A 16,740-nucleotide genomic window follows, 5' to 3' on the forward strand; every position below is an offset into this window, starting at 1 on the left:
ATAATATTAAGCTTGCTGTCATGAGATGAGCTGAATTTCTACAGCTAATTCTGTTCTGCTGTCTGTCCAGAGCATAGTCAGTGTAATCAGAGAATTGAAGCACATAACAAATTTAGATTTAGATGATCTACAGAAACATACATGCCAACCATCAACATTTCACATGGACATTTAGCATGGCTGACCAAAATCAGCAAGGGATTTGATAAAGCAGGGGCCTGGATATTCTGCTTCATTGGCCCGGTTTCATGACACAGGCACGTATAAGGAAACTGTGCCTCCCTACAGCCATGATCTTTCATCCATTAAAATATTGATTAGAAAATCACAAGGGGGAAGGTTCACAATCTCCTGTGTGTGCCTGGCATTTGCTAAGAGCATTGGAATAGAAATCTGGGCCCCGATTCTTGCGGTTTTGACTGCATTGGTTTTGATTTAAAAATTATCTCTGAGCCTGTGAGCTTACCAGGGAACAAAGTTTTGGTCAATAGCTAAAGTCAAGAGAAGCCATACACAGATCTAGACAAAATGAAATGGAATTTGACTAATGAGATCATAGCCAAATAAACTACAGCAATGTATCCTAGTAACGTATTCTGTGCCACAGACAGGTTACCTCCTCCAGGTTCAATCAGACTTGTGCCAATAGGGACTTGAGGTTGTTTCCGTTGGAGAGAAGGAGGAGGAGAGGTGACTTAATAGAGACATATAAGATAATCAGAGGGTTAGATAGGGTGGATAGTGAGCATCTTTTTCCTCGGATGGTGATGGCAAACACGAGGGGACATAGCTTCAAGTTGACGGGTGATAGATATAGGACAGATGTTAGAGGTAGTTTCTTTACTCAGAGAGTAGTAGGGGTGTGGAACGTCCTGCCTGCAGCAGTAGTAGATTCGCCAACTTTAAGGGCATTTAAGTGGTCATTGGATAGACATATGGATGAAAATGGAATAGTGTAGGTCAGATGGTTTCACAGGTCGGCGCAACATCGAGGGCCGAAGGGCCTGTACTGCGCTGTAATGTTCTAATTCTAATTCTAATAACTCATCTGCTGTTACCAAAGGGGAATATTTTAACCACCAAACATGGGTGGGCTTGGATCGAGTGTGATATTATCATGTTAAAAATCTGAATCCCAAAACCGCAAGGAGGTGGCTGGGGTTTAATGGAGGTGAAATGGGGGTGGGCAACCAACTCACTTTCAGGAGTCCGGTTAGCAATTTAATTATAATAAAGCTGTGTGTGTCCCATATTTAATCACCATTTTAAATTTAACCCTGGCCGGGTGGGTTTTCTGGGTCTCTCACCAGGACATCTTCTGGCTGATGCTTATCTGCTGGATCCAATATACCTACTTTACCAATGCCCTCCCCGCACCACCACAACCCACCAAAGGATCATTCCGATCTCCTCCTCACCCTCACCACGCCCCAACCAAGCCTCGAACTCTTTCAGTCTCCTCCACAAGGCCGTCAGACTGCCTTCAGCCTCCAATCCCCCCGATCCCAGCCTCTGATTTGCCTCCAGCCTTTAATCTCCACTGATCCCAGCCTCTGATCTGCCTCTGGTCTCCAAACTCCCCCAATCCCAGCCTCCCATCTGCCTCCCCCAAGCCCCACCTCATCGCTGTTGCCTGGCTCTGTACCCTGATCAACCCTTGCTCTGGACTCACATCTTCCTCCCCCTCATTCCCCCAGCCTGCTGATCTTCCCCGGCTCTGGAATCCAATCTTCCTCCGCCCTTGACCCCTGATTTTCCCAGGCTCCTCTCTGCTTCCCAGCCGTAGCCTAGCACCGAAGGCCTACATCTGACATCCAGCCAGAAGACTTTCGGGAAACCCATTCTTCAAGCTTTCCCGAACTCAAGACTTGCACCCTCTCCCCCCACCACCCCATTCTCAGAATTAATATCCAGGTCAAGCTCTCTATTTGATAAATCAAATCAAAGATTATCATGATCATCTCCATGATGCAGCTATGTTAACATTTTGAATTCCACACATCATATGGTTGAAAATAATGGCATTTGGAGCCAGCTTTCAGCCATGGGCCATTATTTTTCCAAAATGGTTTCACCTCCAAAATGAACGACAAGACCCAGAAGCCAATCCAAATGGGCATTTTAAACTTCCTTCAGAGAAAACTAATATTTTGTTTTAGAAATAACATAAAAATTAGGTGAAAATAATATGGGAAAGGGGAGGGGATAGGATGAAGATATTTTACAGGAGCAACAATAGATGAGGAGACTCAGTAGCCACCCTAAGGCTGAGGTGTGTAACTTACTCCACAATGATCAACAGAGGCAGTCAAATATCTGCATTTCACGAGCAGTGGCAGTGAATGTCACAACTACTCTCAAACATCTGTGCCACTAGAGACCTCACAGGACATCCAGAACCATTTAGCATTTACACCTTTTAGCTTTGGTACATGCATGCATGTAACTCTTGCTGTTTATACTTAACATGTATTAATTTCTGATCATATAAGGGACTGCTGGCTCTGATTCTTGTATCAAAAGATGTTATTTTTAAAATATCTGCAACCCTTCCAGGTTACATTAATTTTGGCTTTCAATACATTTACTGTAAACTCCAAAATTTTGCAAAATGCACCAAAGTATATTTACAAAATAAAAAAAGTTTTCTTGGTGAGGAGACATGCTAATTCTTCAAAAATGTCTAACTTCAACCACTGCAAGAACCTCTGTGTAGTTTTTCCTCATAACTACAACGATGACATATTCGGGGTAATGCCATGTTCCCTGTATAGAGCTGCACTTACAGCATAGGTCACAAGCAGGATAAAACATTGTAATCCAAATCTGAGCATGAAGCAATCAAGCACAGAATTAGCCCCAATATGGATATACCTAAAGCTTATAATTATGACAAGCTCATGTTCAACTGCACACTCAGGTCACAGGGAACGTTACTTGATTTTGGTTCCAACAATGCGAATCAGTCCCCAAAACACTGGTAAAAAAAAAAACATGGAATTGTTTGTAATAAAAACAGAATAGCCGGAATATTATCCGGACGACAGGGATTTAGACCACTGGCAAAAGCGTCAGTGACAGCCCCGCGCCACCTCCTTTGGGGAAGACCCGCCGCATTACATGCCAATTAGGCACTTAAGTGGACAGCGGCCCTTCCCTGGGATCAAGGACCACTGCAGCAGAAGTCCCGCCTGCTGACAGCTGCTGGCCAATCTGAAGCCGAAGCTCTTTAACTGAGCAGTGCCACTGTGGAGGCGCTGGCTGCTGCCAGTACTGGACTTGCTCAAGGCCCTGGACTCAGACCACAGGTAAGTCACAGCAGGAGGGGTTTAGCAGGGTGGAGGTTGCAGGGGATGGGGGGGTGGGGTCAGCAGCAGGAGCAGGGGGGTGGCTGTCAACAGGTCCCCCTTCCTGATGCTGGGTCCCTTGTTCAGGTACTAAGTGCCTTTGAACGAAGGAACGCAGCCCCCCCCGCACAAGACAGGCTTTCCCTCCCCAGACTTAATTTGGGTGGATGTGGGAAGGTGGTGGGGTCCCCCCCACCACCATCCCGCCCAATTATATCCCCTCCCTGCCTCCAAACCCGATGCGGGGAAGAGTATAAAATTCCCCTCCAATGTATCCTTTTCAATCACTCAAAGCTGATTTTAGGCCTATATCAGGGATGTTCTGGTTATCAGTTGTTAGCTTTTTAGGGATTGGATCAACTCTTGAGAATTTTCCAGGTAGGCATGTATGTAGAAAGATATTACGATTGATTTTTTAAAAAACAAAATCAATTTTTTTCTTAGTGCTAAATTTGGAATATCATGACAGACTTCTACTTATTCCAACATTTTGGCAATCTGTTCCTGGTGCTTTCATAAATTAAGGTACCAAAAACACTCCTTGGACAGCACAAACCTCATAAGCACCATTTACTAGAGAAATCACAAACTGGCTTTATCCTGGATCTAACTAATGTTATAGATGGTGTGAGTGCAGTTAATGCTGTTCGTGATTGGGTACAAGTGCAAAATTCTAAAAACAGTGAATAAAACATAAGCAGGTCCCGACGGTGGACCCAGAAGTGTGCAATCATGCGGCGGGCAGCCACAAAACATAGTTGAGGTGCGGGGCCCGTCCAATCACATGCAATGACTCCAAAGTGCTTTCGCCATATTTAACACACTGCCGGCCCTGCTTGTATTGCTGCCTATCACTGAATCAGGACTGCTGCTGGACCAAGTGAACAGGTGTTCAAACTCCTGGACACCCCTCGCACTCCCACAAACCACCCCACCCCTGGAGAAGGACATAACACCGTTGGCACCCAGCAGGAGCGCACCAGGGCTGAGGCAAGCCCCATGCTTTAGCGATGCCTCCCTGGAGATTCTCCTCCAGGCTGTAAGGGAAAGGTGGATGGTCCTCTTTCCAAGAGATGGCAAGTAGAGGTCCTCCCACCTGACCAAGCAAGCCCAAGCCTGGGTGGAGATCGCAGAGGAGTTCAGCAGCCATGGGGCTACCCCATGCAACTGGATCCAGTGCAGGAAGAGACTGAATGACCTCCTTCTTTCTGCCAAGGTCAGTCCTCTCCTCTTTGGGGCTTGCATGAGGCTATGTGGGAGGGAGCTCGATATGGAGAGGGAGTCACCACAGAGGGCGCTGGCAAGAGGTAAGGCATTGCCAGATCCTGGCAGATGCAAGGCTGCATCTCGGCAACAGGCTGCCATCTTTCACAGCTCAGCCCCATTACATCCTCTGACAGCGGACATAGGGAGGAGCCATTTAGGAGACCCTATCAGGGGGCAAAGGGCTGCCCCTAGCATAACTGTCTTGTTGCTCTTCCTGCAAAGTCTTATTATTTCTCTCTTTCCACTTGCAGGACAAACAAGCACGAGGAAGACCTTGAGGACTGGCGGGGGCCCCAGATCTTCATCCTCTGTCTGTGGCTGAGGAGGTGGCTCTGGTGCTAGCGGGGGCCCAGGGCGGCCGTTCAATAGTGGATGGTGAGACTGGAGTTTCCGCACAAGAGTGTGAGGATTGTGTTCAACTGACCTCCACCACATTTCTACAGATCCACATCACGCAAGGTTGGCATGAGACAATCTGCATAACCTAACACACAGATGTTTGTATTCTCTCATGCAGGTCGTCAACCGCAGAAGACTCGAGCTGAAGGGGGACAGCCGTCAACCTCTGAGGTCCACTGAAGTCATCCCAGGCCAAGGGGCAGCCTGATCAGCAGCCTGCCTCCAGCCCAGCTGCTGGCACAGGTGTCACACCTCATAGCAGTACTCGTAAACCTATAAAGAAAACCACCTACACACACTTGGGGGTCCACAGGTGTTTTCCATTTGCCATACATATTGTTTTATAAACTTTATCATCAATACAGTTCACATTAATTGTTGTGAAATGCTCATTTTTTTCATGCCTGCATTGTGACTTACTGCCTCCACCCTTCCTGCATCATAGGCTGCCATTGTAGACACAGTAAGCATTCCAGATATGCCCCAGAGCACGTGCTGAAGCTCGGCATCAGGCATGGAATTGACATAGAAAGGAGGTGGCAAACTGAATACAGTGAGATGCTTCTTCATTGAGTTCACTTTGAGAGACCGTCATGGTGGCAGGAAGAGGGTATGTATGAGATTGTCTCTCACTTCCCTTGCCTGTCTCTCAATGTGCCTGGCCTCCGGTCCCAGGGGTTCAATTTCCAGTGCTGCTTGTTCATTAGCCTCCTCCATGTCCTCCTTGTCGGTTGAGGATTGGCGATCAATCATGTCCTCTTGCCGCAAGGCGTCCTGCCTCTACAGTGCTAGATTGTGTAGAGCACAGCAGACCATGAGATGCGAGACCCTTCCTGGGACATACTGCAGGGCTCCACCTCATTGATCGAGGCACTGGAATCTCAACTTCAGCAGCCGAATGTTCTGCTCAATGGCTGCTAGGGTGGAGCCGTGGCTATTATTGTACCTCTCCTCTGCTATAGTGCGAGGGTTTCTCACAGGTGTGATTAGCCATGTCTTCAATGAGTAGCCCTTGTCCCCGAGAATCCATCCCTGAAGGCAAGCAGGGGACACGAAAAGCTGTGGCACCTGAGACTGTCGAAGTATTAGGCATCGTGGCTGCTTCCCGGGAAGCGGGCACACACCTGCAGGAAATGCTTCCGTTGGTCGCAGACCAGTTGAACATTGATGGAATGAAAGCCCTTCCTGGTGATGAAGGCCACTGGCTGCTCCATAGGAGCCCAATCTATCACACCTTGCACCTGGGAGAATACAGCGATGGCCCCAAATCCAGTAGCCCTCTCTGCCTGGCTGTTATGGTCAGTCCGGTAACGCATATAGTTGTCAGCCCTCTTGAACAGGAGATTGGTCACCTCCTTGATGCAGCAGTGGGCAGCTGGCTGGGAGACCCCACATGTCTTGGGTGGATCCCTTCAAAGAGCCAGACGCGTAAAAGTTGTGTGCCTCAGTGATCTTCAGGTGACCACTGAAGCCATAGGTCGCAACGTCCTACAGCATGGCGGATAAGTCAATAATGGCCTCCCTGCAGAGCCCCAGTCTTCATTGACACTGCCGCTCAGACATTTGGAGGTAGCTGAAGCAAGGTCGGTACACTCTCTGGCACAGGTAGACCCTTCTTGGCGTGGCTGGCTGCTGTCACTCACCTCTTGGGGCATCACGGTCAGGTGCAGCTGACTCCTGGCCCTCCCTCTGTTGGAATCGCTGCATTGTGCCACAGGGGTCCACAGTGACAGTGTGTATGAGACCCATGCCTGCTATTTAGTAGCCCTCCAGAGCACTGACCTTGGAGAGACGAACTTGCCTTGGCACCTTTCCCTTTCCTACTCTCCTCTGAATACGTGCTAATGGCCTCAGTCCCTTGCAGAGAGCCCAGCACTCAATACATTGGGCACTGTCATCCAACACTATGTCCACCCGGCACAGTCACCCGAGACAAAGCCCACCTGTGCAGAGAGCCCAGCACCATAGGCCGTCAAAGTTTTCTTCTACCCGCTTCCCCTATCCAGTGCTCCCCATGACTGCCTTCCCACCTTTCAAAGGCTGGGGATTTGAAGGCACATGACCCCACCCACCTTCGACTTAATTCCAAATCCTCTATTGAACTGCGATCAGTTCCATGGAAAATGTATCATAATGAGCTGTTCAACAATTTAAATTGCAGTCCTGTCGCGTCGGGCCAGCGACTTAGAGGTTTCCTGACAAAATCCGGAGCCAACGTCACAACGTTGGATTTCCAGGCGAGCGCATCCATTGCTATTCTCCGGGCCCCCACACCCCCACCCATACCTCCATTCCTGCTCTTCCTGGCCTCATTAAATTCCGCCCAAGATTACTCTTTTTGCAGCTTGTTCCAGACTGAAAGTTTTTTTTAAATAAACAATGCCACTATTACTCCAGCTACTGTTCTGAAATCAGTTTAATCAAAATTGCAGCTCATTTTCTAAAAACATCAGCTTTACTGAAAATAATACTCTGTCGTAGGGATACTTTCACAAAGCTTTTCAATTTGCTGGTTATGTATGTAAAAAGATGCATTCATCAAGTTTGTAAAGTGAACCTGAAATGCCCCTCAAGCACTCGTATCCTTTTTCACATTCAAAAGTCAAAGAGTACCACCCCCGCACCCCCAGTGATATTACTTTGGTGTTTCACCCAACTTACAGGCAAGCCTTGACTCTAGCCCAACAAACTTCAGAAGGGTATAGAGCTGATGACTCCATCAAGTGTGTTTAAAGATTTACAGGGAACTGGTTTGTTTCTCCCCCTCCTTGCAACAAGTTTTTGGATTTAGAAAATGGGTGCTGATATCACTGGGGGAAGTTAATTAATTAATTAATGAGCCAGAAAATACGACAGCATTGAATTCAGTCGAGAGTAGCTCAGAATACATCATTAACTGTAATATGTTAATTAATTCCCCAGCTGGTTGGGTGCAGCAACTCCTCCAATCAGTTCCTGAGATTATATCATCAGAACTTACTTCTTCAAAAATCTATGAAATAGCAACAGAAATGGAAAACAACAAGATCATTTTAAAGGATAACAGTGGCAATATTTATTTTTAGCATTTTTATATTTCCAAAATCTCAAAATTTAAAATCACTAACTACAGAAGATTATAGATTCTGTTCCTGTCTCTGACCGTTGGCGGAGAAATGTGAGGTAATGCATTTTGGAATAAAGAACGATAATTGGAGTTTAAACCCAATGGACAGATGCTGACAGGTGGGGAGAAACTGAAATAAGGGTTTAAATAATAACTCCTTGGAAGTGTGTGAGTGTGAGTACAGGTACATACAGCCATTACACAAGGCCAGCAGCATTTTGAGTCTAATGGCTAGGACAGAATGTACAAAAGCTAAGAAAAAATTACAAATTTGCACAAGGCAATGGGTGCACTACAGTTAGCGTGTTTGCAGTTTTCAGCACTCTTTTACTGAAAGGGGATTAACATCCATAAAGAGCAAAAAGCATACATTGACTAAGGTTTTTTTATTCATTTGTGGGATGTAAGTGATGTGGCTAGGCCAGCATTTATTGCCCATCCCTAATTTCCCTTAAACTGAGTGGCTTGCTAGGCTATTTTACAGAGCATTTAAGAGTCAACCACATTGCTGTGGGTCTGGAGTTGCATGCAGGCCAGACCAGGTAAGGACAGCAGATTTCCTCAGGCAAGGACAGCAGATTTCCTTCCCTAAAGGACATTAGTGAACCGGATGGGTTTTTACAACAATTGACAATGGTTTCATGGTCACCATTAGGCTAGTTTTTAATTCCAGGTTTATTAATTAATTGAAATTTCACCATCTGCCTTGGTGGGATTTGAACCCATTTCCCCAGAACATCAGCCTGGGCTCTGGATTGCTAGTTCAGTGACATTACCATTACGCCCCCGCCCCCCCCTAAAGATACCAAAGATTTTTCTAATTTGTTTATGGGATGGGGGATTGCTGGCCAGGCCAGCATTTATTACCCACCCCTAATTGCCCTTGAGAAGGTGGTGGTGAGCTTCCTTCTTGAACCGCTGCAGTCCATCTGGTATAGGTATACCCACAGTGCTGTTAGGGAGGGTGTTCCAGGATTTTGACCCAGTGACAGTGAAGGAATGGTGATATATTTCCAAGTCAAGATGGTGTGTGATTTGGAAGGGAACTTGCATGTGGTGGTGTTTCCATGCATCTGCTGCCCCTGCTCTTCTAGGTGGTAGAGGTCGCAGGTTTGGAAAGCGTTGCAGAGCTTTAATCTAATCCATTGGTTGTGGGACTGCTTAGCTCTGTCTATGGCAGCTACTTTGACTTTTTAGCATGCACGTAGTCCTTTATTAGGTTGGCTTCTCATATATTAGAGATGCCTGGTGCTGCTCCTGGCATGCTCTCCTACACTCGTCAATGAACCAGGGTCAGGCCCCTGGCTTGATGGCAATGGTAGAGAGAGGGATATAATGAGCCATGAGGTTACAGAATGCAGCGGAATACAATTCTGCTGCTACTGATGGCCCACAATGCCTCGTGGATGTCCAGTTTTGACCTGCAAGATTTGTTCCGAATCTATCCCATTTAGCACACGGGTCCCCAGGTTGAAGATGGGAAAATGAAAAACTCTGTAGAGAAGGCAGTTGAAATACTGAGACTCTTTCCACTAAAGCAAAGAAGGAAAAGAGATTCAATAGATTAAAATTACAAAACATTTTGACAGAGTAAATAAGGTAAGACTTTTTTCAAGTTGGGTCATTGATGATTTAGGAGTGATCGCGTTCAAATCATCATGAAGAGTAAATGAGAGCAGTTAGGAGAAATTTGCTTACTCACACAGTTATTAGAGCATGGAATGTTTTGCTATAGGGAGTATTTCAGGCAGATACCAATGCATCTTTTATGGGAAGAGTAGATAAATATTTGAAGCATAAGATAATTGCTTAGCACCTTTAACCAACATGTCTGCTCAGTTTTGTTCACTGCATCAGTTTGCAGCCCAGAGAATTATCAGCCTGCTTGCTTCTTGCTTTGCTATCAAAATAGCACACAAAATCCTGGAACAGGTGCACAGTCACTGAGGGGTCCTGCTGGTGTCGAGGAAAATTCTCCAATACCCAGTCACATTCAAGATCTCAATATAATAGCAGAGGTGATCCAAATGATCCTGGATATCATAAATTCCTGTCTTTCCATTTCACTTCACCACAACCGTAACTTGAAGTATACATTCCTACACAAACAGGATCTCTTTGATCAGGGCGCTGGGATGAGAGCAGGACAATGGGATTGATTTCCCTCGTGCTCAATGCCTCTCACACCAGGAAACAGCTGCACGCACAAGTGCAGGTGATAAATCCCCATCTTGCTACTCCAGTGCACAGTAGTGACTGTAACGTTACATTACTACGGCTAAAATTTTATTTTTATATCGACTAGGTGGGGAAAGAACATCTTCGGTTTTTGGTAAATCAAACCTTTCTTAGCCAGTTTCCAGATCATGCTTCAAGTTCATAACTGACTCAGTGCTTCCCATTTCTGAGGAGTTCAGGCACGTGGAATTGTTTTAGAACTTCAGTCCACACCCATAGTACTTTCACAAATTGCATTAGTTGTAAAAATAACAAGCCCAGATTTCAGCTGCGTGCTGACACTGTTTTATTGTGGGCCAGCCCCTTCAAACTCCAGACAGAGAAACTGTCCACAAACAGCTGAATTAAATCTATTGCAACAGCCCTGCAAGAAAGTGTAAAACTCTTGGTATGTCGATATTTTCCTCGATAATTCTTTCTTTTAAAGTAATTCACTGAAAAGCTTAAACTCAATTATATTAAGCTAAATATCAAAGGACATTCAACAACTTATTGTTTATATTTAGTACTTAATTTCTGGCAGTAAGATATCATTGGAACTTGTCTGGCATTAGAAGCTGTACAGCATTGTGATGTGAAATACTACACTTGATGGCCTTAGTTGTAACTGCTGCCGCCAGGCCGAAACCGGGCAAATGGGGGTGGCAGGGGCAGTTAAAGTAAGAGCCGTCACTTCCCCTCTCCGATCCCGCTGCCATCCAGCCAGATCTGCCTGAGGCCAGAGAGATCCAGGCAAGTATACAATTAAAACATTTTGTACATTTCCTTGTGGGCCAGGAGAAGCACCAGGTAAACAAACATTTGTGTAGCTTTGCAGTTAATTGTACCCCTCTTTTTAAAGTGAAGCCCAGGATACATGAGAGATGGTAGGAAAGATGTTGCAGGTAGGTTATAGGAACTGCATGAAACAGGAGTGGAAAATTGCAGGGGGAGAACCAGTATGGTTGGTTCTGTCGGAAGGGTATTCATGGGTTTTGTGAGCGAGGATCACAGCATGTGAAAACACTAGGGTAGCTTGACAGTCTGGAAAAGACAGGAATATGGTTGCAAGAGCACTGAGAAGGGCAGCTGTGGTATTCTGGAGTACCGGGAAAGGGATGCCAGGCTCTGGCAGGACTGGAAGCAGGATATGTCCGTGCTGCCAGAGGCAGGAGAGAAAATTAATGGGAACGGGAATTAAGTCGAGAGCATGGAGAGATTGCAGAGTAGCAAAAGCTACGTATTTGAACGTAGCTAAGATCTTCCAAGTTCTAGAGCACAATTGAAATCAATACTTAAATTTCTTTAGAACTTGGGAGCCAGTTCTTAAAAACAGCTAACAATGCAGCTTTTACTATTCTGGGTGGGGAGCAACATTCAGGTGCCAGCCTCAAGGTCGGGAATTGCAGCAAGGAAGGGTGGGGTCTTGGGTTGTCACGGAATTCAGCAGTTAAATTCTTTGTGAGGAAATCAAAGAAATAAAAAAAAAATCACTTTTTACAACTCCATTCCACAATGCATGCTGGGGCATCATTCAGGAAGGTCACCTTTAAACAGGTACAGGTGGTAGGTAGATCTTATGCAAACAACTGATAAAAAAAATTAATTACACTTGGTTCAGCATATCATAGTCAAGTAGTTAAAAAGTAATAGCTGTTAACAAGTTTTTTGTTTCATGGTCATCTCGTATTCATGTTTTCCCAGACAGATATCAAACAATGCCATGGGAAAATGAAAGCAAGTGACTTTGGAGCAAAATTGGTTACAATGTTATCATTCAGTTCAGCAATGACTCATGCGCACTGGGTAATAATTAAAAGCAAATAAAACATGGAACACGACTACAAACCAGCTCTTCACAACTTTTTTTTTTAAATCAAGCACTTCCTTTGTCCAGCTTCACCAGCAAATCCAATTAAACTGGCACTTTTTCCTCAACTCTAAAATGCACTCAAGAAAAAGAAGACTTGCATTTATTTAGCACTTCTCACAACCACCAGGTGTGTCAAAGCACTTTACAGCCAATGAGGTACTTTTGAAGTCTAGTCACTGTTGTAATGTAGGGAACGCAGCAGTCAGTCTGCACACAGTAAGCTCCTACAAACTGCAATGTGATAATGACCAACTAATCTGTTTTTCTGTGATGTTGATTAAGGAATAAATATTGGCCAGGACACAGGGGATGAATCCCCTGCCTTTCATTGAAATAGTGCCATGGGACCTTATCCAGGGCAGATAGGTTTAACGTCTCATCCAAACGACAGCACCTCCAACAGTGCAGCATACCCCCAGTACTGCAGTGGAGTGTTAGCCTTGATTTTTATGCTTAACTTCTGGAGTTCTGGGGCTTAAACCCAGAACCTGCTGACGCAGAGGAGAGAGTGCTACCAACTGAGCCACGGCTGGCACACTCAAGGAGGCTAGCTGACGGTACTTTATTTTGTTAGGAAAGACAAAAGGTTCAGTCTGCACAGCTTAATATTATACCTCTTAACACTCTCACCACCCACTCATGAAATTCCTCACAGTCAGATTATTCTGGCACCTCTCCCTATGGGGGAAGTGCCCAGCAAGGACCTGTATATGACCTGTCCTCTGAATAGTATTTATGGTACTTATGAATTAGCTGCAGAAAGGTAGGAGTGTAGTGAGCAGTGGGTTAACCACCCTTCATGTGGGAAGCTTCTCACACGTTAAAAGAGTTTCCAATCTTGGCGGTAACATAGAGCTTCAACAATATAGCTGAGATAGGGAATCTCAGGCACAAAGCTTTTCTACAACATGCTATTATACCAACACATTAGTCACCTAAAAATGGGCATTTTTAAATAGAATGGTATCAAAAAGTTGAGACATCTCTTATTTCAACACTGACAAACTGACCAAAAAGTACAATGTTCTATTTTTAGCAAAGGTAAAATTATACTCAGGAATTATAGTATTCAAGGTTATTTTTTTAGAAATTGACTTGATATACACAAACAGCAAGGACTTCATTCAAACCACTGGAAGCCTGAATAAAATTTAAAGGCTTTAGAGAGTCAGAGAGTCAGAGTCATACAGCACAGAAACAGGCCTTTCGGCCCATCAGTGCAAGAACTCTGCGTTCTCAGAGTCCTTTAGTGATCTGATCAACATCTATAAGCTGTTCCCAGCTGACGAGTGGAAATATAACTGGTAGTTTAACAGCAGTCTGATATTAATGCTCTTTTCAAGGAAGTTAATCCTATTTTTAATATCAGCTCAGTTACTATTGAATTATTATTGAGAGATACAGCACTGAAACAGGCCCTTCGGCCCACCGAGTCTGTACCAACCATGTGCCGACCATCAACCACCCATTTATACTAATCCTACATTAATCCCATATTCCTACCACATCCCCACCTTTCCTATATTCCCCTACCACCTACCTATACTAGGGGCAATTTATAATGGCCAATTTACCTATCAACCTGCAAGTCTTTGGTTGTGGGAGGAAACCGGAGCACCCGGAGAAAACCCACGCAGACACAGGGAGAACTTGCAAACTCCGCACAGGCATATTTAACCAATAATTCATCAAGAAGAAATTATATTGAGAAATGGGCAGTAAAGAAACTTCTTGGTGGCAAAAATCAAACTAACTAATAAAAATACACGTGCTTACAGTACTATATATACAAACATATACTCCTTACTGTCAATGAAGTGTGAGTCCTCTGGGACTGTATGTAACAGCACACCGCAAGTCTTTTATTTGCAATCTCAGTAAGCCACTGCTTATTAATTTATCGATTTGAAATGTGAAAACTACGTTCTCGTCTTACCAAATTTTCTTAAATCATGCACACATTGCAAGGGTATAGAGTTCAGATTGAGTTGCTTCCCTACTTAAGCTTTATCTAATCAGATATTCACACAACTCACTTAGTATTAAGTGTCCATCAACAAGCATTAATAGGTATGTTTGTGAGTCGCTTCTATATATCCACTTCTCTTTAGAGAAAAGGAAATTTCTCTGAAACACCAGTTGCTTTAGGATTGTAGTTTTATCCTCTAACTCTTGTTATGACCGAGGCGGGAGGAGTGCACTGTTAATTCAGTCCCACATCTCCACAGGTCAAAACATATCAATAAATTTTCCCACTTACTCTATTTGTCCCCAGAATAAAACACACCAACCAGGTTTCTTAAATAAACAATAAAATTATCCATTTATTATAAAACCATGTCTTAACCAATAATAAAGTAAATATATACATGAACAGAAATATTAAAGCCGCAAATTATTATTATAGCCCTCACGCACACAAACCCATACATCCAAAAACTGGTTAACTGTGAAAAAAGGGATTTTTGTTTACAGCTGTTTCAAAGGAATAAAAAAAAACTTATACTGAAGCGAAGAGATGGAAGTCCTTTGGTGTGGCAAGGTGTCCCAAAGTCAAATAGCTGAATGCCACTCAAAGTCTTTCCATGCGAGGTTGATGAACAGTCGGTTTTGGGTAGGCAGTCGAAGAAATTCAACTGCAGATGCTTCACATAGGTCTTCCATCAGGTGCACAGCAACAGGTGTCAGTTCTCACACATATTTAATACAAAAGTCCTTTTTAAAGATGCAAGGTTTCTGCAAGCATTCAGGGTTTCTTAAAAATGCAGGAGGCAACAGTACCACTTCATACAGGCTTTTGCTTTTCACTAGCAGGGATTCCTCAAAGAGAGGTTAACAATTATTTATTTTTTCTTCTGATCTCCTGGCAGGTTCATATGCCGATTCCAACTGCCTGCTTTTAGTCCAAGCATCAGCATCTTTTAACAGTTAGAAACATAGAAACATAGAAAATAGGAGCAGGAGTGGGCCATTTGGCCCTTCGAGCCTGCTCTGCCATTCATTATGATCATGGCTGATCATCCAACTCAGTAACCTGTTCCTGCTTTCTCCCCATATCCTTTGATCCCTTTAGACCCAAGAGCTATATCTAACTCCTTCTTGAAAACATACAATGTTTTGGCCTCAACTGCTTTCTGTGGTAGCGAATTCCATAGGCTCACCACTCGCTGGGTGAAGAAACTTCTCCTCATCTCAGTCCTGAAAGATTTACCCCGTATCCTTAGATTATGACCCCTGGTTCTGGATTCCCCCACCATCGGGAACATCCTTCCTGCATCTACCCTGTCAAGTCCTGTTAGAATTTTATAGGTTTCTATGAGATGCCCCCTCACTCTTCTGAACTCCAGTGAATATAATCCTAACCAACTCAATCGCTCCTCATACGTCAGTCCCGCCATCCCAGGAATCAGTCTGGTAAACCTTCGCTGCACTCTCTCTATAGCAAAAAACATTCTTCCTCAGATAAGGAGACAAAAACTGCACACAATATTCCAGGTGTGGCCTCACCAAGGCCCTGTATAATTGCAGCAAGACATCCCTGCTCCTGTACTCGAATCCTTTCACTATGAAGGTCAACATACCATTTGCCTTTTTTACCGCCTGTTGGACCTGCATGCTTACCTTCAGTGACTGGTGTACGAGAACACCCAGGTCTCGCTGTATATTCCCCAAATATACCATATACCCCATATTCAAAGTGAAACAACTCTTCCAAGAAAGTCTCATGCTAAGTCATAAATTCTCCCTTGTCACAACAAAGGGTAGCTCTTAGGTCAAAACCCCCTGCCATGTTTACTGGAAATCACATGTTTTCCAGAAACAAAGCTGTGTACAGGTCAACCTTCTTCAAAAAGAAATCACCCTAAGGTCAGCCTCTTCAGTTTTAAAAATACAGATTCCAAGTTTTAACAAAAAAATATGGAGATTCTGTAACACACTGTACTTAATCTAGTTTGAACAATTCCCCTTGTTTTGTATTATCGATTCCTCTTAAGGTTTTAAAAACCTGTATCTTGTCGCCCCTAATTTATTTTTCCTACAAATTAAGACAAATCACCCTTGCAGTTTTTTTTTCATTGAAACCTACTCCAGCACAATGTCCTTTGTTGTCAGGGTGTTCAAAATGGTACACAGTATTCCAAATATGGTCTTGACACCGATCTATGCAAATTTAAGACAGCTTATTTCAATTTGAAGTCAATTGCCCCAATAATTAGTTTCAAATTGCCTGAAATGTGCAGTGAATCACAACTATACAGCTTGGTGCTATCATACATTTCAGAAAATTATAAAGATCCTCCTATTTCTCATTTATTAATATTGAGACCAGAAGACTCAAACTGATGCCTTGTCAATGCCTTCTAATCTGAGCTTCTTCTACTTTATAATGCTTATTTGTTTTCTACTACAATTAGCTCATCTGCCAGTAAAACTTTTATGTACAATACTACTGAATTTCTATTTGTCAGTTCAACAGCAACGATGGGGCTGAATGAGTTCACTCCACTGTTTTTAGTTCTGAACTGCCTGCC

General features: G+C 44.0%; 1 protein-coding gene across 7 annotated transcripts in view; it reads right to left on the bottom strand.

The window, feature by feature from the left end:
* Positions 1-16,740, bottom strand: part of fmnl2a (formin-like 2a) — a 282,512-nt gene that overhangs the window by 127,529 nt on the left and 138,243 nt on the right. The gene's annotated exons all lie outside the window — the stretch shown is intronic.

This window comes from Heterodontus francisci, chromosome 7 (assembly GCF_036365525.1).
Source record: "Heterodontus francisci isolate sHetFra1 chromosome 7, sHetFra1.hap1, whole genome shotgun sequence".
NCBI classification, from domain to species: domain Eukaryota; kingdom Metazoa; phylum Chordata; class Chondrichthyes; order Heterodontiformes; family Heterodontidae; genus Heterodontus; species Heterodontus francisci.